General features: G+C 40.0%; 1 protein-coding gene across 16 annotated transcripts in view; it reads left to right on the forward strand.

Annotated features, from left to right (window-relative positions):
* The first annotated feature begins 221 nt into the window (after window positions 1–221).
* Window positions 222–23700, forward strand: part of FBXO34 (F-box protein 34) — a 90666-nt gene continuing 67187 nt past the window's right edge. For 2 of the 16 annotated variants that reach the window (XR_003681966.2, XR_003681969.2), the window contains exon 1: window positions 19977–20657. The gene's annotated coding sequence lies outside the window, so the exon portion shown is untranslated. Of the gene's footprint in view, window positions 365–690; window positions 823–18022; window positions 20672–23527; window positions 23607–23700 lie in introns of those variants that run through there. The other 14 variants (XM_028495917.2, XM_028495921.2, XR_008618669.1 and 11 more) reach the window with 13 other exon arrangements.

A 23700-nucleotide genomic window follows, 5' to 3' on the forward strand; every position in this document is an offset into this window, starting at 1 on the left:
AGGTCTTGCTCGAGCTTTCACTCTTCACCACTTGGGGGCCCGAAAATGCCTCACCCGGTTCTCCCTCTTTTAAGTCACCCACTCTTCGCACCCCCAGCGTCCGAAGTGCCGCAGAATCCCGGCAGGGGCGCTGCGACTCCCTGGCTCTGCGGCCCCTCCCCTGGCCAACCGTCGATTGGGCCGGCGCGTGACGTCACGCCGTTTTAGCCAAACAAATGGGTTTCGGGGCGAGCGTTGGGCTCCGCCGCGCCGCGCTGGGCGCTCGGTCCGCCTCAGCGGTGGGGAGCGAGCCAGGCCAAGTGCCGCCGCCGCTGTATCGCGGTGTGCAGCCCCGGGCCAGGCCCCGGCCGGGGCAGGAGCGCAGGTGGGTCTGGGCCGAGGTGGGGCGTGGCGCGAGAGCGGCGCGGTCGGGGTCTGGCGGCGGCCACCGTGGCCGCTCCCCGCCCCCTCCCGCCGGCCGCCTGCGCTCTCGGGGCGCCGGGCGGGTGGGGGCGGGGGCGCCGCCCGCCGGTCCGGGGCTAGCTCTGGGGCAGGCACCCGGCGGCCCGCACCTCGTCCGGGGGCGTCCTCTGCCCGCACACGGGCCGGGCGCTGAGCGCCCCGCGGGGCACGGAGGGTCGGGTAGGCCGGCGGGCGGGAGTGGGGTCCCGGGTCAGGGCTGAAGCGGAGGAGATCCGGGATAGGCCGTGGGGAGGCTCCAGGTCGGCTCTCCCACCCCCGGGACCGGCGGCCGGTGAGGAAATCGGGCCCTGCATGGGGGTAGCCTCGCCCTGTCGCGCCCGCCGGGGCTCGACCGCTCCGTCCTTCCCCGTTCCAGCGCAGGTGAGCTGGCGCCTGTCCTTAACCTTCTTCGGGGACCTGGCAGGACCGAGGCTCGGAAGCTTCTCTAGCCTCCGGGCTGGCGCAAGTCGACTGCGGTTCCGCCCCAGTCCCGATGAAGTCAGAGTGCTATGGTTCAGCGTGTCTGTGACGTCAGGGCTTTCCAAGAGAGGGGCTGTGATGTCACTGCAGACCCCGGCGGGGAGCTTGACACGCGGAAGGGCCGGGAGGACCCGGAGGGGAGAAAAAGGAAGTTAAAGCTTCTGTCAACGCCTAGCATCGCAGAGATTTTGAATCGGAAGTTGTTCGATATCAGCATTTTACAATTTTAATGTAATAGTTAAGTTCTTTAACTTACATTTCGAACATTGTCAGTACAGTTCAATAAGACCCATTTGATTTAGGAAAATCTCAATCAGGAAGGTTTTTTTTTGTGGGGGGTGGATGGGTGGGTGTTTAATGTAAATGCATTTAAGAAAGCTAAACTCAGTTTGATGGCTTGTGATCGGAATTGCTGGAAAAAATAGAACCAATTCGAGTGCTGATAATTATTTGCCTTAGTCTGTTTTGCTAGACAATTTTGAAATCATTTATCTGCCTATTTGCTTTTTTTGTTAGTGGTCTGGAAGAGAGAGAGGATTTTAAGTCAACTTTTTCTTTTGTAAAGAGGGGAGGAGGAGTTCTGAATTAATCCAACATTCTTAAATAATAATTACCTGGGGACTTAATTTATCCAGGTTGTCCCTGTCCATGGATAATTGAGGGTTTCCTACGCTTATAGCTCAACAACAAGGATTTTCCTTGTTTTCTTACTAAGACTGGGCTGTGACTGTATAATAACATATACCAGGACTGCTTGCCTGGACAAGTAACTAATATTTCGTCTGTAATGCTTTCAAATATGAAACTACAGAATTTTAAAAAATGCCTTGCCTATGAATATTGCTTTTCTTCCGAAAGAGATCAGGCCAGAAGAGAAGCTAGTCACCTGCCATTAATGACTCTCTTCAGGTATTGCAGCATATCAGTACTTTTGCTCATCATTTCTTCCTCTCTATAAAATCATTTAAATAGGATCTAGTTTGAGAGGTAGATGGCTTAAAATTGAAGCATAATTACAATTTAGTGTCTTCAGCAGGAAGCTTGGATAGGAGTCCTCAGCCCGTCCCCACTGACCTTGACTTGTAATGTTAGGGGTTTTTTGTCGTTAATACTTCCTTCTCTCATTTGCTCTTAAAAGGTGTTTGGTAAGGTATTGTCTGTCTAGATTCTGCATCAACATGCTGGTGGAAGTCATGCTCTGTTACTACGTTTTTGTAGAAAATGAAAGCAAAAATTTACCCTTGTTAATTACCATTAGATTTGACTGGAATTTTACAAAACAAGGTGTTCTATGAATTTTTTTTTCTATAAATTTTAATGCTCACTGTACTTTGGAAATTCTATAGCATTTTGTGCAGTACTTGAAAATTATTATATATATATTTATTTTAAGAAATTAGGAATCGTGTGGTGACAGTGTTAAGGCTCTAAAGACAAAATTTGGGTTTTTGGATCTTCAAGACTGATAAGTACCAAATTAACATGAAATTGCTGATTTTGAGGGTGTTAATCAACCTACTCTTTAAAATGAAAGGATCATGACAAAATATTATGTAATGAAGTTGAAGGAGGTACAGAAAGGACAGTTGCATGTGTCTTTTCCTGGGAGCCTTTCTGGGGGAGGCTACGTGGATCTGTGTAAATTAAATGTACTAGGGTATATGGTGAAAGTCAAACTACATGTGAGTTGAAAGACATATAAATGCTGATAATAAAATAGCTTCTCCTTGGCAGTACATTTTTTCCTCCTCTATGGTGTTTAGCAGTTATGATTTTTTTTTTATGAAAAATGAGTTGATAGGGGCTTCCCTAATGGTGCAGTGGTTGAGAATCCACCTGCCAGTGCAGGGGAAGATCCCACATGCTGTGGAGCCACTAAGCCCGTGCACCACAACTGCTGAGCCCGTGTGCCACAACTACTGAAGCCCGCGCGCCTAGAACCCGTGCTCCACAACGGGAGAAGAGAGAAGCCACCGCAGTGAGCTGCCCTCGCACTGCAACAAAGAGTAGCTCCCGCTTGCCGCAACTAGAGAAAGCCCACGTGCAGCAACGAAGACCCAACACAGCCAAAAAATAAATAAATAAAATAAATAAATTTATTTTAAAAAAATGAGTTGATAGGTGGAGAATAAATGTCTTCATGTATTCTGATATGACCTAGGAACAATGACAGGTGTAAAAAAACCAAGTTCTTTGTATAGTTGTATAACCGTTTAACCAGCCATAACACATAACACTCTGAAACATTTTTACAGTTTGTTTCTACTTTTGGCAGGTTATTTTTCACCCAGGCCTAGGAGTTTTGGGTCTAGGAAGCAGCTTTTACTTCTTATAAATGGAAATTTATTTGAGATCAGTATCATTTTGAAATATTTTGTCATTTTATCCAGTTACAGCATTTAAGGGACTATATCAGCCAATCATTAGTGATATAGCATCTTTCTGACAGATAAAAGCAAATTTGAACAATGAAAGTGTTGTATTTTAGAAATTCTTTAAGATATGTTTATTGGATCAATTCTATTAACATAACATCTAGAATTTAAATTCTTGTACAAATTTTCTACTTTATTTTCTAATAACTTTATGCTCAGCCAGTTTAATTTGCAGTTTTGATACTCTAGTAAACCTTAATCTTGTTTTCATATTTGTTGGGGAGAGAACGTCCTAATGGTTAGAAACATCATTCAGTGTTATCTTCCAAAATTTGCAGCTGTTTAGAACCAGATACTTGAGAGAAGCTACTATGGTAGAATGAATGCCTTCCTTGTTAGATCATGTGTGACAAAGGCAAAATTCAGCAAGTGCATAATCTGCAGTCCTTTGGAAGCTACAGTAACAAAAAGCAAATAACTCCCAAGTGCATTTAGGTCATTGGAAATTGAATTCCTATCAATTCTTACTGTTGCATAATTTATCTTTCCCCCTGTAGTTCATGTTTATGCCACTTTGAAGCTGCTGAATGTACTGTATTATCTGGGAAAAGCATTAATAATTTAAACGTAGGTGTTTCTTAATGTCAGTTGAAAGAGTTTGTCAACCTTCTGTTTCCAGCTCTGTCTTCTGGTTTGCTCTCCACAGAAGAGGCTCTAGATCTTCCCTTTTTAAATGTTCAACTCCAGAAACTTAGCACACACATTTTCAGCCCTCAGCACAATGTAGATTTAAATGTGAAACTAAGCTTTATTTATGTGTGTATTATATTATTATCAGGCATGGGTTTTATTCATCTAACAAACATGTTTTGTGTACCTCTCTGCCAGGTCCTCAGCCAGGGGTGTGACCTTTGTTTTAACATTCCCTTGCCATGGGGGCCATGGGTCTGAAGGGCAAGAATTGGACCAAGAGGATGAACCATTTATGTTATGCAGATTGGCCAGAGGTTTAAAGGTCAGTTAAGGAGGTATTAGAAGCTCAGGTAAAAAGAATAGGGAACAGATTATCATAGCCCAAGACAGACAAAGGGGTCAGGCTCCACAGGTTTGGATTGTGCTAGAATGAAGAGAGCTTAGTGAGTGAGCATTTTCTTTCAGGCAAGAGCAAGCACTCAAGGCCAGAACTAGTCTGTATAGGCAGTCTAAGACTAGAGGTAGAGAGAAGAGGAACAATCCAGACATCCCTCTCTCAGAGGCATGTATATATACCTTTCTTTTCTTCTCTAAGGTCAATCCTTTAATTAACAAACTTCTGAAATAATGTGAGCCTCACATTATTTCCACTGTGCTTTTTTCCCCTAACATTTTATCATGAAAATTTCAATCACAGAAAAGTTGCAAGAAGTGTTTATACATTGAATATGAATATCTAAATACCCACAATGTATATTCTGTAATTCTTAATTTTGCTGTATTTGCTTATCTATTTATCCACCCATTCTACCCTCTCTCTATGTATTTATCAATCCATCTTATATTTTGGTTGTATTTCAAAGTAAGTATACTTTACCAGTAAATACTTTTGCATGCCTATCATGAACTGTTTGTTTACTTATTAAATAAGTAAACTTGTCCCTTAGTTTGGACAAGTTCATACATCTATTTAACCCATAACCCTGTCAAGATATAGAACATTACCATTTCTACAGAAGGTTTCTTTGTTCACCTTCCAAGTCAATTTAATTAAATTTTTAATCTCCTGCAATCTTACTTCCACCCTTCTGAAACTACCTGTTGAAAGGGCCTAGCTGTTAGCAGTGCATTTGAGTGGCATTATGCTGGGTGTTCAGAATATAAAGAAATGAAGAACATAGCCCCTGCTCTCTTTAAGGTTATAATTTAGTTTGGATTTTAATTAGGTGTCTGATAAATAAATGTTACATGAATTCAGAGGAGGCAACGGACTGCCAGACAAAGCTTCCTAGGTGTGGGCCTTGGATTGGACGTTTATTTTGGGATCTGGAGAAGAGGTTTTATTTATTTATTTTAAAAATACATTAAAAATACATAGAAAAAGAAAAAGTTATGGTATGAAGCTGCAGTAGCAGACAAGGGACGCAATTAAGGAGGGAGTTTGAGCGTTATTTTTTACTCAGGACAATCTTTGAGAAAGGAAGTAATGTGAAAAACGGATCTGTTAGTTAAATTCTTAGCCCATTTGTCATCTTTGGTATTTAGTTGTACAGAAGACATCTTCATTTTTTGAATTCTCTCTCGGTTCTTTGCCCATCTCTGATTTCTTCTGATTTATCAGCTTGGCTGGCAATTCTTTCTCTTCCAGATCCAAACTATCTAAAGCTCTGTTCTCTTTTTTTTTTTAATTCAAGTATAGTTGCTGTACAATATTATATGTTAACAGGTGTACAATATAGTAATTCACAATTTTTAAAGGTTATAGTCCATTTATAGTTATTATAAAATATTGGCTATATTCCCCACATTGTACAATGTATCTTTGTAGCTCATTTTATACCTAATAGTTTACACCTCTTACTCCCCCACCCCCAATTGGTAACCACTAGTTTGTTCTCTATCTTGAGTCTGTCTAAAGCTCTGTTCTTGACTCTTTGTTGTGCTCCTTATAATCTGGCCCTTAGCTCTTAGGGCTTCTCAATTATAATGCTTTCCAGGTCAAGCCTATATCTGTATCCATAAGCTGTTAACTCTTGTTAGGTTTCTGACTGCCAATACAATACTGCTTTTTTTTTTTTTTAATTAATTAATTTATTTGTTTTTGGCTGCGTTGGGTCTTCGTTTCTGCGTGAGGGCTTTCTCCAGTTGCGGCGAGCAGGGGCCACTCTTCATCGTGGTGCGCGGGCCTCTCACCGTCGTGGCCTCTCCCGTTGCGGAGCACAGGCTCCAGAAGCGCAGGCTCAGTAGTTGTGGCTCACGGGCCTAGCCGCTCTGCGGCACGTGGGATCTTCCCGGACCGGGTCACGAACCCGTGTCCCCTGCATTGGCAGGCGGATTCCCAACCACTGTGCCACCAGGGAAGCCCCCCCCCCTTTTTTTTGTTTGACTTTTTGTATTTTATTTATTTATTTATTATACAGCAGGTTCTTAATTAGTTATCCATTTTATACATATTAGTGTATATATGTCAATCCCAATCTGCACATTCATCACACAGATGCTGCTTTTTTGTACATCTATGTTTACTTTGTATTTATTTTTCAAGAATCTGTAGCAAGAGCATTTGCTCTAAGTAGTTGTAGCAAATGGGATTTATTAAGAAAGAGGTAAATGTTGAGTAGGCTGAATGAACAGATTAGACTGAACTTCTAGAACAAACACCACAGAGACGCTGTAGAACTTGCCTGATAAGGGAGCTACTGCCATTACGGGCCACCATATGTGGCAGAAATTTTAACTTGCTTGGACAGGAGCATCATTACATGTTATTTTCTGCTCTCTATATCTTAAGTGGGCTGCTTGGCCACACTTAGGTCTTATGTGAAACCTTAGCTTCAAAGGCATCTAGAAAATGTAGTTTTTAGCTATACAGCCTCTGTAAAATAGGAAGTCCATGTGAGAGTGGATTGGAGTGAGTATTGAGTGAGTCTTCAGCACACTTAGTTTGTGAAAAACTAAACTCATTTTCCCCAGATTCCCTAATGGTGGTAAAGTGAATCCTTTTGTAATTTTGCCATTGCTATGCCAAGAAATGGGTATTGCTCTGGTTTCCTGAGATAGAAACTATTGCAATCAGCTGTACCATTTAGATGTTGAGTGTGGTGAGTGTAACAGAAAACCAAATCAAATTTACTGGCTTGTAGTACTAAAAAGACCAAAGATGAAGCTTGATCCACTTGTACTTAGGTGGTCAGAATCTCATCTTCTTCTTATTTCCTTTATTGAATAAGCTCTGCTTCCATGGTGTTGTCCCTTTGTGGTTACAGTGTGTTTGTCAGCACCTCAAGCTCTATGTCCTTATGCCATCAAATCCAGAGGTGGGGAAGGAGAGTGCTTCTATAGAAGCTGTAGGGCAGGGCTCTTGACAGTTTTTGCTCCACGCCACACCTTTGGCAGTCTGAAGCCTATAGGACCCGTTTCCTAAGTAGTATTTTTAAATTACATAGGATTACAAAGAAAACCAGTTACATTAAAATACAGTTATCAAAATATTTTTTTAAATTATGAGATAGTAACATGTGCTTCTGTATTAAATAATAAGATTTAGCGTGGGTCTAATAATTTCCAAGTAATGATGAACATTGTCACTGTTTGGAGGTGTCTGCAACTTATGATTGTGTGATAGGAAAATATCTATGATTTCTACTACTGACAGTGGCAGATATTGTTAGTATTATTGTGGTCTGACTGAATTCCCAATAGAAGGAAATGCTAAATTTCAGTTGGAGGTTACTGAAAGTAAAGATAATTTCCCCCCTCATCTGAGTTTATAGACGTCCCAAATTGAGCACTTAGCCACTTAACACTTTAACACTTCATTGTATACCGTTATTTATTACTCTTTGTTTCATGTGTATTAGTCTTCTCTCTACTAAATTCTAAGCTTTCATATCTTATATCCCCAAATTGTAGACACATAATTGAAGGCTTAGCTTTTTCCCCTTATCTTTAAGGACATACCTGGGCTATTTAAATTTGTACCTTTAAATTAAAAAAAAAAATTCTTTTCCAATTTTCTGTTTAACTTCTAGCAGATTCAGTTATAGGACTTTGTGTATTAAAGTGTTCATTTGCTTCTTGAAAATTAACAAATTTAAAAATAATGTATTTTAAATAATTAATAATATAAAAATAGTCTATCTGAAGCTCTGAAATCACTCTTGGAACTAGTGTAGGGAATTATTGATTAAGTTGTAGTTTCTGAAGATGAAATTTGAGTTTGGTAAGGAAGTCTCAAAGGACACATTTGGTCTATTGTCCAGGAACCAGGAGAGGCAAGCTTGTTTGCAAAGTAGGGCAAGAGATTTGATTTCAATTTCAGTCATCAGGATTGTTCTCTGGAGGTTGTAGGTACTTTCTACACACCACTTCAGCCCTTGGGGTTAGGTTTCTCTGGTTCAGGCTGTATTCTAGTTGAAGAGCTATACCATCATCACAATAGTCGAGCTTATTTGGGATACGGCAAGGACTATGAAAATGAATCCTGAAAAGTCCATAGAAGGTCTATAGCTTTATGCTTTAGGAATCCTATCTTTAATTTGTCATTTTCTTTGCCTATTTTTTTTTTTTTTTTTTTCCGGTACGCGGGCCTCTCACTGCTGTGGCCTCTTCCGTTGCGGAGTGCACAGGCTCCGGACGCGCAGGCTTAGCGGCCATGGCTCACGGGCCCAGCCGCTCTGCGGCACATGGGATCCTCCCAGACCGGGGCACGAACCTGCGTCCCCTGAATCGGCAGGCGGACTCCCAACCACTGCGCCACCAGGGAAGCCCGCCTATGTGTTATTTAACATGGTATGTAGTTAGCTTGATAAAATGGTTATATACCACCATTTTTAACTTGTGGAATTTCAAGGCCTGTGTATTTATTCATTTACTGAAAGAAAGGGTAGCAGGTTTTATACTCCAGGCATTATGCTCAGTGCATTAGTTAACTTCTGTCACTTTTTCTCTTAGCGCTATTTACAGATCTATGTATTCTTTGGCAAGTACCAGTCTTAAATTTAAGAATTTATTCTTTTGTCTTTTTATTGTTTATCTTAACACCTTGTGGGTTCCCCTGCCGTATGGCAGATATCATTAATAGAATTGATTATTAAAGTCCAGATAAATACTAACTTTTCTGGAAAATCCACATTTTTGTTTGTATTAGTAGGAGGTTGTATATTAAAACATAATTTTACCTTCTAGTTGCATATATTTTAAGACTATATAGTATAACATTTTTGTACTTAAAAATGACAGTATAACACATTTTAAAACTACTGATGTTTAAAAATTTCATGGGGCTTCCCTTGTGGCGCAGTGGTTGAGAATCTGCCTGCCAATGCAGGGGACACGGGTTTGAGCCCTGGTCTGGGAAGATCCCACATGCCGCGGAGCAGCTAGGCCCGTGAACCACAACTACTGAGCCTGTGCATCTGGAGCCTGTGCTCCGCAACAAGAGAGGCCACGATAGTGAGAGGCCCGCGCACCGCGATGAAGAGTGGACCCCGCTTGCTGCAACTAGAGAAAGCCCTCACGCAGAAACGAAGACCCAATACAGCCCAAAAAAAAAAAAAAAAAATATTTCATGGCCTTGGAATTTAAGTGAAAACTTTAGCCATGTTAGTTATTGTTTTGTTTCTGAATCTAACAAATGAATTATTTCCTCTCTTCTTTATTTGATCTAGGGGCTTAGCCTCTGTATTACAGATGTTCTCAGTTACCTAATATTTTTGTGTATATTACCAAAAAGTTACTTGATTCTTACTGTAGTTTTACCTTGTTTTATTTTGTGAATCAACCTTGACGATCTTGTCTATACTGCTTGAATTTTTTTTTGGCTGTGCCATGCAGCTTGAAGGATCTTAGTTCCCCGACCAGGGATGGAACCCATGCCCCCTGCAGTGGAAACGTGGAGTTCTAATCACTGGACGGCCAGGGAATTCCCTATTCTGCTTGAATTTTAATTGTTCTATTTTAGTAGAGAATGAGGAGTTGTAAAGCCTTTTTAAAGAATTGTTCCTTTATTAAAATGTCATGGATTTTCCCTTTTTAGGGGACATGGAAAGAAGGGGACTATGCCTCTTTAAAAGATATGATTAATTTTGGAGATTCAAATTTGCTTGCCAACTCATTTGTTGGGTTACATAAATACTATGGTTTCATTTTATTAAAGGTCTTTTCATGTGTTCCCAGTGTTTCCAGGCATTTCTTTTACCAAACACCTGTTGAGTCTTTCTCTTGTTAAATGGCTCTGATTTAGATACATGTTACCTCTTGACCACAGTTTATAGTCCAATGGAGTTCTTAAGATTTTGGCTTTTTGAGAAAGTCCCTTAAGGACTGGTCTGACAATTACTGATCTTTGTTTCCTATAGAATCAAGTAATAATTTGTTAGAATTGAATCTGAGTAACCCCTGTCCTTGTGTTTATGCTGTTTATTTCATATTCTTTGAGAATATTATATGAAATTAATTTGATTGGTCCATTTTTCTTTCCTCCAAATTGATAGTTCAGGAGAATAGGAGGAAATTAATCTTTACCTTTTCCCTTTCCAATTTTTCAAAAACAATGAGCATAACTTCTCACCTTTATACTTGTAAAGGATATTAGTGTTACTGGTTTACTAAGGTAATAGCAGTACCACTTTTGAAGATTTCAATTTAATGTTCTTGGCAGATAGCAGATCTGTTTTATCCCCCTTTGGAAAAAGTCAAGCCTTCATTAATGAACCTCAGTATAATTACTCAGTTCTTAAGAAATTTGTCATTTGTATGCTTTTAGTGTAGATATCTTATTCAGAGAAGTAAAGCTTAATTTCATTTCCATGTGCATTGTCTTTGTTTCTAAACTGTTAGTGTTCAGTTCACCAAATGTTAATTCTATGCCTACTTTGAGCCTTCTACATTTGAATATTCATTTAGTCTATGTTGCTGAAATCTTTATAGGACAATACACAGTACTGTATTGGAAAATATAGTCTTTGCCTCCAGAAGGATTTACTTTGCAGGGCTTAATGATTATTGTCTATGCCTACTTGTGTTCCAGAGGCCCCAAGAAATTTCCATAGTAGCTGCTAGGAATTTCTAAAGGGTTAGAGATTTTGTTTGTGACCATCCAACCCTGTTAGAAACAATTTAATGTTTTCACTATTATCAACAAGAGCATGTAAATGATGCCTCCTTTTTCTGGGTTTATTTGTATGTATTTGTCACTTAAGAGGTTGTTGGTAATTGGGATGATCAGTAAATGGTTGGTGGCCTCTGACTTAGGATCTGAGTAGTCATCTTCCGGAATTAGAGCAAGAGATAGGGCTTTCTTACTGAGTTACCTTTTAAAAATAAAAATCCAAAATTTTATGGATTTATAAAGTGAATATTTTTTATTTCATTCAACTTAATTATCATTATGTGGAAATAAGTATGTGAAAATGGTATATAAAATATATATACTAATCATACACAAAAATACATGAATGTATAGGCCAAGGCTTGGGCAACTGACAAAATTAAATGGTTTATTTAAGAGTAGTAGATTTTCAGTAACTCTTTTTTAAAAAAATAAATTTATTTATTTTTGGCTGCGTTGGGTGTTTTTTTGCTGCGCACAGACTTTCTCTAGTTGTGGCGAGCAGGGGCTACTCTTCGTTGCTGTGCGTGGGCTTCTCACTGCAGTGGCTTCTCTTGTTGCGGAGCACGGGCTCTAGGCGCCCAGGCTTCAGTAGCTGTGGCTTGTGGGCTGTAGAGCGCAGGCTCAGTAGTTGTGGCACATGGGCTTAGTTGCTCCTAGGCACGTGGGATCTTCCCGGACCAGGGCTCGAACCTGTGTCCCCTGCATTGGCAGGCGGATTCTTAACCACTGCGCCACCAGGGAAGTCTGAGTAACTCTTTTGTTATACTGATTGCACCATAAAAACTTAACAGGGTTTATATATACACGTTACAAAATAGTGTTGAGAACAGAAAACCTATGGTGAATTTGATAAATTTCTCAGAAATCCTCATTTTATTTCAATTTCTAATCTGATACGAAGACTTTCACATTACTATTTGTAACTCTTCAGAATCTATACTCCTAACAAGAAAGAACCTTTTGTTTGATTCCTTCAGCTAATCAGAGAAAAGCCTTGTTGGCCTTTTTGATTTAGCTAGCTGCTTTTGTTTGTTTTTCATTAAAAGCAGATAATGAGAAATTAAAAGATATGTAGTACATATTTCCAGCAGTAGAATGACCCCAGTGCTTCTTGTTTTGGTTAAAATGTTTTCTTGCCGTTTTCCTCAAAAGAAGAGTTCCCAACACTCTCCTTCCCTTTTTACCCCTTCCAACACTTTTTATTCTTTTGTCATTTTTGTATCTAGTGGTCTCAGTAATTAAGTTCAGTGTGGGATCATCTTGAAACTAAAGTCAATGTAAGTCTTCAAATCATTAAAATCTGCATATACCAAAATTTCAAAAAAATTAAACGAAATATTTAATTTTGTTTAATAGGATTAAAGAACATTTATTTTTTAAATAGGTAATGTGTTTGCATGGTTCAAAATGTGAAAGGTGCAAAAAGTGAGATATTTTCTTTTCTATTCTGTGCCTTGGGCATACTTTTCCCTCACTAGGGCAACCACTGTTAACTAGTTTCTTACATAGTCTTCTGGTGTATAGTCTATTTTCCCTACCTTTAAAAACATAAATGGTAGTATAGGGCTTCCCTGGTGGTGCAGTGGTTAAGAATCCACCTGCCAAAGCAGGGGACATGGGTTCAAGCCCTGGTCTGGGAAGATCCCACATGCCGCGGAGCAACTAAGCCCGTGCGCCACAACTACTGAGCGTGTGCTCTAAAGCCTGCAAGCCACAGCTACTGAAGCCCACCTGCCTAGAGCCCGTGCTCCGCAACAAGAAGCCACCGCAATGAGAAGCCCGCGCACTGCAACGAAGAGTAGCCCCCGCTCGCTACAAGTAGAGAAAGCCCGTGCGCAGCAACAAAGACCCAAAGCAGCCAAAAATAATAAATAAATAAATTTATTTAAAAAATAAAAATAAATAAATGGTAGCATAGCCTACGTAACGTTATCTTGCCTTTTTCACTTGATTTTTTCATTCTTTACATATTGGCATATGAAGAGTGTATTAGTGATAGAAAGGCTAAACTAACAGTGGGTTAAACAATGAAGTATTTCTTTCTCATAAAAGTTCAGGTAAGTGTTCTAGGGCTGGTATAGCACTCATGGCATTGCTCTTTTCTCTTTCTCTCTTTTTGAAGCATAATAATTACAGTAAAATTCACAGAAACACGTGGATAGTTCGATAAGTTTTGACAGCTGGATGTACCTACGTAGCAAACGCTGCAGTCAAGATAGCCCTTTAGTCTATCCTCATTCCCCTTGTCCCCTGCCCGTCAGCCCCACCCCCACCCCGCTGTGATTGCCTGGATTCTTTCTATGCTCTTACTGCTCTGCTGCATGTTGCCCTTGTCCTCATTGACCTAGCTGGATCTCCAATTACTGCAGCCCATTCTAAGCAGCAGGATGCAAGAAGGGACAAAGGTTTACATGCCAGCCTTTTTACAGGGAGGTTTCTAGAAGCTGCTACTTCAGGACACTTCCAATCATGTTTTGTTAGCCAGAACTTAGTTCATGGCCACATCTGAATGCAAGGGAGGTTGAGAAATGGCGTCTTGCTATTTTTTCCTATTAGAAACAATGTTGTAGCGAATAATTTTCTTCATGGGTTGTCTTTTGGGATAAATTCCCAGAAGTGGAACTGCTGGGTCAAAGAGTATTTGCAGTTTGAGAGTACACCTATTTTTTCATATCCTTGCTGACAGTTTTCATATTTGCTAATCTCATTGGTAAAACATGATGACAGGGTAGCTCTAATATGCCTGATAGGCCATTTAAGTAGAAAGAGACAAAGTACTTCTGCTCTATGTACGATACCTTGAAAACATGGACTACACAGCCAGCTAGTGTAATGCTAAGTTGGGTGAAGCATATAAGAGCATGTTACCATTTTATTTAGGCCAGTCCTAAGAGGAGACTGATGGTTGAGGTTAGAAGAGAAACACTTCCAGCCATAAATACTTAGGAGTGTTTTTCAGGATTTGTGCACTTAATTAAAAAGTAGATTAGGGCATGAGGTTAAAGTGTGCTACTCTTTTTTCTTTTGGTCCTCTGTTTTCTCTTGCATACATGCCTTAATATGTAGAAACGTGTTTTCAACTAATCTTAAAATATCCGTTAACATAATTGGGGAAAATAAAGTAATCAATAAATATATTCCATTTGGTTCCTTTTATATGATATTTCTTGTTGTGGGTCTCTTAACTTTCTACGCTTTTACTTTCTAGTTGCTAAGTGGGATCAGATAAATGATATAAAATATATTCTGCTAAGATTGTAATTTTTTATAGTGTAAGGGGTTGTAAAATGTGTTTTCAACTCTATAAATATAACCTTTTGGTTGGGATTTGAGGGAAAAAAATTCATAGTATTTTTCTTTGCAACCAAGTGGTATTATGAGCTATACTTACTTTTGAAGTAGTAAATAGCATAAAAGATATATAATGCATATGTTTTTCCATACCACATGATGAGGTCTTAGAGAGCAGAGACCTCTTAGCTACCATGGTGCATGGCATATAGCACCTTGTACTTGGTAGATCACATTTTTTCTGTAATTGAAGTGGATCTTGGAAAAGTGTTAGAAAAATTATTAGACTCCCAGTGGCGATGTTTTGGCCTGTTGGAGGCAGGGGGAGAAGATGTTAATATAATATCATTGTTAGTACTTTTGAAATTATCAACTCTTTAGGTGAAGAAACTTAAGGGGCCAATATCTATGCTTTAAAGAGTAGAGACTTTGAGATACTTTGTGTAGGTAGTATCATCCCACCTTATCTGGAGGACAGATTTCTGTAAATCTGCCTTTTTTTTTTTGAAAAGCAGTGAAGTGAAGGCCCAATAAGCTAAATAACAGAAAAAAAACATATTTCTTACACTTCAGAACTTTGTAGTCAGCCTCAGTCCCCTTGCTGAGGTCTTTATAGTTTAGAATAGAAAGTGGTGCATATCATGTTCTCTTCTGTGTCCTTAGCTAAACATTTGTTGAATGAATTAATATAATTTTTTTTTTTTGGTTTTGCTAGCACAGGTTTTTCTTGGGAGAAGGTGATATTATTAAGAGACAACATTTTTGCTTATTTGTTAGATCGTGGTAATGGTGTAGGCACGTGCTTGCCTTAGGCTGTTACCTGTGCCTGGATAAATCTTCATGCCTAACTTCCTTACCTCTAACAAATCTCTTTTTTTTTTTTTTTTTTTTTTTTGTGGTATGCGGGCCTCCCTCTGTTGTGGCCTCTCCCGTTGCAGAGCACTGGCTCCGGACGCGGAGGCTCAGCGGCCATGGCTCACGGGCCCAGCTGCTCCGCGGCACGTGGGATCCTCCCAGACCGGGGCGCGAACCCGGCTCCCCTGCATCGGCAGGCGGACGCGCAACCACTGCGCCACCAGGGAAGCCCCTCAAATCTCTTCTTAAGTAGCACCTTCTCAAGGAAGCCTACGCTGACCACCCTGTTTAAAATGGGAACTGCCACTCTCCTCCTGCACTTCCAAGTTCCAACCCTAGTCTGTTTTTCCCCCATAATAGTTATCTCCTTGAAACATATACTATAAAATTTACTTATTATGATTATTTATTGTCTTTCTCACAACGAAAATGTTAGTTCCTTGAGGGCTTTGATCGTTTGTTCACTGTATTCCAAGAGACTCATAGATGTTCAACAAACGTTTGTTGAATGAATGAAGGTCAGTAAGAAAGTAATGTGAGAAAGCTAGCTATAAAATAATTTACATTAAAAATTTATATTTAAAAGTACTTCCATTGTTTAAAAAGTTTTGCTTTTGTCTACCTCTGTGTTCCATAATGATACCAAGGTAAACAAACCTGTGCAAAGTTTAAGGACTCTGTCCTCTTGGTAGAAAAGTGACTGAGTTTGGCTTGCTGAAATGCATCATCTGCTTCATGCTTCTAGCATGTTTTTAGTGAAGTTCCTTTCCATAGCCTTCAGTGGTGGTTTAATTAATAAGAAAGAGTCTCTGTGTTCCACTGTGTGCAGATGGAACATCTCTTTCCTACTGGAGGTGGCTTTCCATGAAGTAAGTAGTGACAATATCAATAGCTGTCTTCTTCCCTTTCTTTCTTTCTTTCTTTTTTAAAAAAAAATTTAATTAATTAATTAATTTATTTTTGGTTGCGTTGGGTCTTCGTTGCTGCATGCGGGCTTTCTCTAGTTGCGGCGAGCGGGGGCTACTCTTTGTTGTGGTGCGCGGGTTTCTCATTGCAGTGGCTTCTCTTGTTGTGGAGCACGGGCTCTAGGCGCGCTGGCTTCAGAGTTGTGGCACGTGGGCTCAGTAGTTGTAGCTTGCAGGCTCTAGAGCGCAGGCTCAGTAGTTGTGGCACACGGGCTTAGTTGCTCCACAGCATGTGGGATCTTCCCGGACCAGGGATCGAACCCGTGTCCCCTGCATTGGCAGGTGGATTCTTAACCACTGCGCCATCAGGGAAGCCCTCTTTATTTCTTTTGACTAGGTCTTATGCCAAACATTTTATGTGTATTTAAAAAAAAATCTTGTTAACAACTGTATGAGGAAAGTATTTGTGTCCCTTTTTTCTTGCAGAAAACTGAGTCTTAACCTGCTATATAAAAAAATAAATAAAATAAAATTCAAAAATTCAAAAAAAAAGGAAAACTGAGTCTTAGAGGTTAAGCAGCTTGCCTAGGCAGTGCGTTGGAGCTGGATTTCAAACCCACGCAGTCTGACTATAGAGGAACTTCACTACACAAAAAGCCTTCCTAGTGAATAGCACCTAGAAGTGAAAAAGAAATTAGCAACACCTTAGTGAAACTCTAACTTCACAGAGATCTTTTATTTGCTCCAGCTTCTCAAGAGTTAAGTAGATTGACTGAGACCACTGTGATTGAAGCAGTAATGTTAGGTTAAAGTTAACCAATGCTGATTTAAATAAAGTGTATTTTAAATAAAACCAGAGCTAGCTCCTAACCAGATCCTATTTTACTTAGACTTACAGTTTAGCTCAAGAACACTTTAGCTTATCTCTGGGGGAGAATTTGTGTGCTCTTTCTTCCTTTTCCCTAAAAATTAGATTCAGCAGGAGCGCAAAAGTTATAATGTGGCTGTATAGGAAGTATAATTTAGTGGAGGAGTAGAGGGGTAGACAGTGGGTAAGCTTTTCTGTTCTGGATTTTTAAGAAAAAACTTCCCCGTAATTTGTATAAAATTATACTAAATGGAAATAGTCATCCCCTACCTACCATACAAAATAATTTTTTTTTTTTTTTTTTTTTTTTGCGGTACGTGGGCCTCTCACTGTTGTGGCCTCTCCTGTTGCGGAGCACAGGCTCCGGACGCGCAGGCTCAGCGGCCATGGCTCACGGGCCTAGCCGCTCCGCGGCATGTGGGATCTTCCCGGACCGGGGCACGAACCCGTGTCTCCTGCATCGGCAGGCAGACTCTCAACCACTGCGCCACCAGGGAAGCCCAAGCCCAGTAAATTTATTTTTTTAAAAAAAGAAAATCGTAGATGTGATAAGTGTTTTCTCTTAATTGCACAATCTTGGAATAAAATTTTTTTAAATAGTAAATAGGCAGATGATGTGTAAGTATACTTAGGAAAATTAGAGAGTACCTTTTAAGTGTCCCCTGCATCGGCAGGTGGACTCTCAACCACTGCGCCACCAGGGAAGCCCCATACAAAATAATTTGTAATTTCAAATTTTGATTAGAAAATTCTGATTCTTTAATGTGAATTACTTTTTGAACCTTAATTGTCTTTTTTTTCTTGTAAGATGGCATATTTTTTTCCCTTTGCCATAAGAATATTTCTTCTTTGTTCCCATAAATTAATTTTAATTTCACTTTTAAAACACTAGTGATTTAGGGGTAACCTAGAATCTATGATTGCAGGAAATTATGCTTAAGCATACATATTTATATGCTGAAGCCAGTAATGTGCTTTCCATAGAAGTTGTAGGACACTATTGTGTACATAGCTAGTAGAATCATTTTATTGAACAAACCTTCTCCAAAGCAAGATGTGACATACTTTTTTGGAGATACATTAAGACTGTTTTCTGGCTTGAGATGATCATTGGTGAGAGAGTTTCCCTTTTAGATTTCCAGAACTGTGATGAGAGCATCATACCTAATTAGATACTTTTCTTGATGCTACCATTCAATTTTAGTGGGATGAAAGTACTGAAAAGATTTTTTTCTTGTACACTTCTTTTTTTCCCCTTTAAAGGAGCCAAGAAAGGCTTCTTTCTCAAATGCATGATGGTGGGGGGAAAATGTAATGGTTCAGAAGAGTTTATGGTGAAAACAGTAATTCTCTTGTCCTATGCCTCCCCACTTCCTTTCCTGAGGGAACTACTTCAGTTGTTTCTCTATTTGATTCTTTCAGTGATAATCCCCCATATTAATGTGCTTTTACTTCCATTTCTTTAAAAAAATTAATTAATTAATTAATTAATTATGGCTGCGTTGGGTCTTCATTGCTGCTCATGGGCTTTCTCTAGTTGTGGTGAGCAGGGGCTACTCTTCATTGTGGTGCACAGGCTTCTCATTGTGGTGGCTTCTCTTGTTGCGGAGCACGGGCTCTAGGCGCATGGGCTTCAGTAGTTGTGGCGCACGGGCTTAGTTGCTCTGCGGCATGTGGGATCTTCCCGGCCCAGGGCTTGAACCCGTGTCCCCTGCATTGGCAGGCGGATTCTTAACCACTGCGCCACCATGGAAACCCTACTTCCATTTCTTGATTTGTCAATTTTAAGCATTATCTATTGACTTTCTAGAGTCATAGTCAAGATTTAGGTCCCATTTACCACCTGTCAAGAGTTACAAAGGGGACTTCCCTGGTGCATCACAACGAAGAGTAGCCCACACTCGCCACAACCAGGGAAAAGCCCGCGTGCAGCAACGAAGACCCAACGCAGACCAAATAAAATTAAATAAATAAATAAAATAAAATTAAAAAAAAAAAAAAAAAGAATCCGTCCGCCAATGCAGGGGACACGGGTTCGATTCCTGGTCCAGGAAGATCCCACATGCTGCAGAACAACTAAGCCCTACCCCACAACTACTGAGCTCATGCGCCACAACTACTGAGCCTGTGCTCTAGGGCACAGCTACTGAGCCCGTGTGCTGCAACTACTGAAGCCTGCACCTGGGGCCCGTGCTCCACAAAAAGAGAAGCCACTGTGATGAGAAGCCTGCGCACCGCAGCGAATAGTAGCCCCTACTCGCCTCAACTAGAGAAAGCCTGCACGCAGCAACAAAGACCAAACGCAGCCAAATAAAAAAGGAATTAGAAAGGATCTGAGAGTTTACTTGAAGCTAACAAATTAGCCTGCCACAGTTTCATGGATGCTGGTGGAAGGTAAAGACTCCTATTCTGGTAGGAGGCAGTCAGAGATGAAGTAGTTTATTACTTACAGCAATAGCAGTAGCTAGGGTATCAACATTCATTTGTGCCAGTGTCCTGAGCCACAGTTCCCATAGGGCACTGAGGGGAGGGCCAGATAACACCTGTTCACATAATGAGTTTTGTTACTGGAGAAAACTCTGCGTTTAGGGATTGCAAATATTTTATAATGGGCAGTAAGCATGCCTGCTCTTTGCTCCAGAGGGAGACAGTAGTATGCTGGCTCTTTGCTCTGGAGGAAGAGTTTCTATCTTCTAAGGTGGTTTAATATATGAACATCCTTGAGATTATATTCCAGAACAAAGAGCAGACAGCGCCTCGCTTGCAAAACATAGAGACCCATGAAGAATTATATCCCAACACCACTGCCCCATTCCCTGCCTTCTTTTTGAAATAGTTACATATCATCATTTTTAGCTCTGGTCACCTTAGTAAATACTATATGTTTATTTTTATTTCATTAACAATAGGTGGTATCTTTTGACTTCTGGCTTTGAAAGAGGAGTGTTTTGGTTAGGGATCCTTATAAGTGTTAGAAAACCAGTTCAGTTAGAACTTAAGTGAGAAAGGAAATTGGTTTCCAGAACTGAGAGTCCAGAGGGATAGAATAGGATTGGATCCATGTGCTCAAATGTTACTTTGAAGAATTGATCTCTCACTGTATCTGTGTGCTTTCCTCCTTTGGCTTTATTTTCAGTAACCTCCTACTTCACCTCTCCCGCACCAGTACTGATTCTCGGCTCTGTGCTTATTTCTGAACCAGTTGCTATGGCAAGGTGGAGAGACTAGATTAGAGTAGTTAGAGCCTGGTCACATGCCCAGATGGAGGTGGGTGTGGAGTCCACCCCATTTGAAGCACATGTGTTGGGGTGGGGAGAAGGTAGTTCTACAAAGATAAAACAGGGTGCCACGACCTCTCCACATCAGAGTTCTCTTGTATTTTTTTGGAGAGGGGGGTATTGTTAGCTTTTATAACTGACCTTAAGTTTTTCGTTTTCTATAAGATAGAATGAAATTTCTGGCATCTCCCTTTTTCATAGTTACCGCTCCCTTGGTGTCCTGTATCTTCTGCTGTAATCTGTTTTATTTAGAACTGCTGCTCAGTGAACATCCTGTGACTTGCCTTCATTATGCTCATTTCGCATAGAGTCGTCTTTCTTGGTTTATTGCCTTGTTTTGCTGGGGTACATACTAAGGTAAGGTGTGGGAGGTAAATATTGAGTAATTCCTTGTCTGAAAATGTTTTTATTTTATTCTTAAAATGGAATGCTAGTGTGGCTGGGAGTAGAATTCTAGGTTGAACATAATTTTCTGTCAGAACTTCAAAGGCATTGCTTCATTATTCACTAGTATTCTTCAATATTGATGTCTTAGTTTGATTCTTTTTTAAAAAATTTATTTTATTGAAATATAGTTGATTTACAGTGTTGTGTTAATTTCTGCTGTACAGCACAGTGATTCAGTTATACCTATCTGTACATTCTTTTTCATATTCTTTTCCATTATGGTTCAATATCCTTGGGGGTATTGAATATAGTTCCCTGTGCTATACAGTAGGACCTTGTTGTCTATCCATTCTATATATAATAGTTTGCATCTGCTAATCACAAATTCCCAACCTCTCCCCCATCCTTGAACCACAGTGTGTTCTCTATGTCTGCGAGTTGGTTTCTGTTTCGTGGATAAGTTCATTTGTGTCATATTTTAGATTCCACATATAAGTGATATCATATGGTATTCGTCTTTCTCTTTTTTAAATTTAGTTTTTATTTTATATTGGAGTATAGTTTATTTACAATGCTGTGTTAGTTTCAGGTGTACAGCAAAGTGATGATTCAGTTTTACATATACATATATCCATTCTTTTTCAGATTCTTTTCCAATCTAGGTTATCACAGAATATTGAGTAGAGTTCCCCATGCTAGACAGTAGGTCCTTGTTGATTATTTTATATATAGTAGTGTGTGTATGTTCATCCCAAACTCCTAATTTATCCCTCCCCGCCACCTTTCCCCTTTGGTAACCATAGGTTTGTTTTCTATGTCTGTGAGTCTGTTTCTGTTATGTAAATAAATTCATTTGTATCATTTTTTTTTTAGATTCCACCTCAAACTGATATCATATGGTATTTGTCTTTCTCTGTCTGACTTACTTCACTTATTATGATAATCTCTAGGTCCATCCTTTTTTTTTTTGCCCACACCATGCAGCATGCGGGATCTTAGTTCCCCGACCAGGGATCACACCCACACCCCCGGAAGTGGGAGTGCAGAGTCTTAACCACTGGACTGCCAGAGAAGTCCCTAGGTCCATCCACGTTGCTGCAAATGGCATTATTTCATATTTCATTCTTCTTAATGGCTGACTAATATTTCATTTTGTGTGTGTGTGTGTGTGTGTCTGTGTGTGTGTCTAGACACACACACACCCTACATCTTCTTTATCCATTCCTCTGTTGATGGACATTTTAGGTTGTTTCCATGTCTTGGCTATTCTAAGTAGTGCTGCTGTTAACATTGGGGTGCATGTATCTTTTCGAATTATAGTTTTGTCTGGATATATGCCCAGGAGTGGAATTGCTGGATCATATGGCAACTCTGTTTTTAGTTTTTTGAGGAACCTCCATACTGTTTTCCATAGTGGGTGCACCAATTTACATTCTCACCAACAGTGCAAGGGGTGCTCCCTTTTCTCCACACCCTCTCCAGCATTTGTTATTTGTAGACTTTTTAGTGATGGCCCTTCTAACCGGTGTGAGGTGGAACCTCATTGTAGTTTTGATTTGCATTTCTCTAATAATTAGCGATCATGAGCATCTTTTCATGTGCTTGTTGGCCATCTGTAAGTCTTTTTTGGAGAAATGTCTATTTAGGTCTTCTGTCCATTTTTCTTTTTTAAAAAAATTAATTAATTTTATTTTATTTTATTTATTTTTGGCTGTGTTGTGTTGGGTCTTTGATGCTGTGCATGGGCCTTCTCTAGTTGCGGCAAGGACGAGGTTACTCTTCGTTGCGGTGCACGGGCTTCTCATTGCGGTGGCTTCTTGTTGCAGAGAACAGGCTGTAAGTGTGCAGGCTTCAGTAGTTAGGCTCACGGGCTCAGTAGTTGTGGCTTGTGGGCTCTAGAGAGCAGGCTCAATAGTTGTGGCACACGGGCTTAGTTGGTCCGCGGCATGTGGGATCTTCCCGGGCCAGGGCTTGAACCTGTGTCCCCTGCTTTGGCAGGTTAACCACTGCACCACCAGGGAAGCCCTTCTGGCCATTTTTCGATTGGGTTGTTTGGTTGTTATTGAGTTGTGTGAGCTGTTATTGAGTTGTGTGAGCTGTGTGTATTTTTGGAAATTAAGTCCTTGTCAGTTGCATCATTTGCAAGTATTTTCTCCAGTCCATAGGTTGTCTTTTTGTTTTATTTATGGTTTCCTTTGCTGTATAAAAACTTCTAAGTTTGATTAGGTGCCATTTGTTTATTTTTGGTTTTATTTCTATTGCCGGGGGAGAAGGCCAGTTTGATTCTTGTTCCTTTGCAGATGAAATGCCTTTTCTCTGGAGGCTTTTTTGTCTTTGTTGTCTGAAATTTCCCAGGGATATAACTTGGTGTGGGTCTCTATTTATTTGATCACTGAGTGCCCCCTATTAATTGTAAGACTCTATAAATCTATTAGTTTATTAAATCTTTTAGTTGTGGAAAATTTATATTTCTCTGAAAATTTTCTCTCTTCAAGTTTTTTTTCCTTTTCATTCTGGAATTTTTGTTAGTTAAATACTGACCTCCTGGACTGATGCTGTGTGTCATTCGGTTAATTTCTTGTCTCTGTTTCCTGTTTCTACTTTCTAGGTTTTGTCTCCACCATATGAAACCTTATACTGCCTTTAAAAAAATTTTTTTTCAAGAGTCTTTTCTTGTACTCTTTTGCCTTTTCACAGCTTCCTGTCTTGCTTTATGAATGCAACATCTTGCCTTTCTGAGGATCTCAGAGAGCTTTTCGCAGGTTCTGTTCTGTTTTATGAATTTATTCCTTTGTCACATTTCTTTAACTTTTTGTTTCCTTGTCTCTTTCATGTTACAGATGTTTGATTCTGATTTAACCAATCAAATGGAAGAATGAAGCAATATGAAACTGATTGGGATCTCTGTATCTAGACAGGGTTCGTCAGCTTTGCATTAGGGTGGGCAGTTATGGGGCCCTATTAGCCTTGGTCAGTGGTTCTAATGTAATAGCTGCTGTTAATTCTCTCCAGA

Source organism: Physeter macrocephalus, chromosome 11 (assembly GCF_002837175.3).
Source record: "Physeter macrocephalus isolate SW-GA chromosome 11, ASM283717v5, whole genome shotgun sequence".
Classification (NCBI taxonomy): domain Eukaryota; kingdom Metazoa; phylum Chordata; class Mammalia; order Artiodactyla; family Physeteridae; genus Physeter; species Physeter macrocephalus.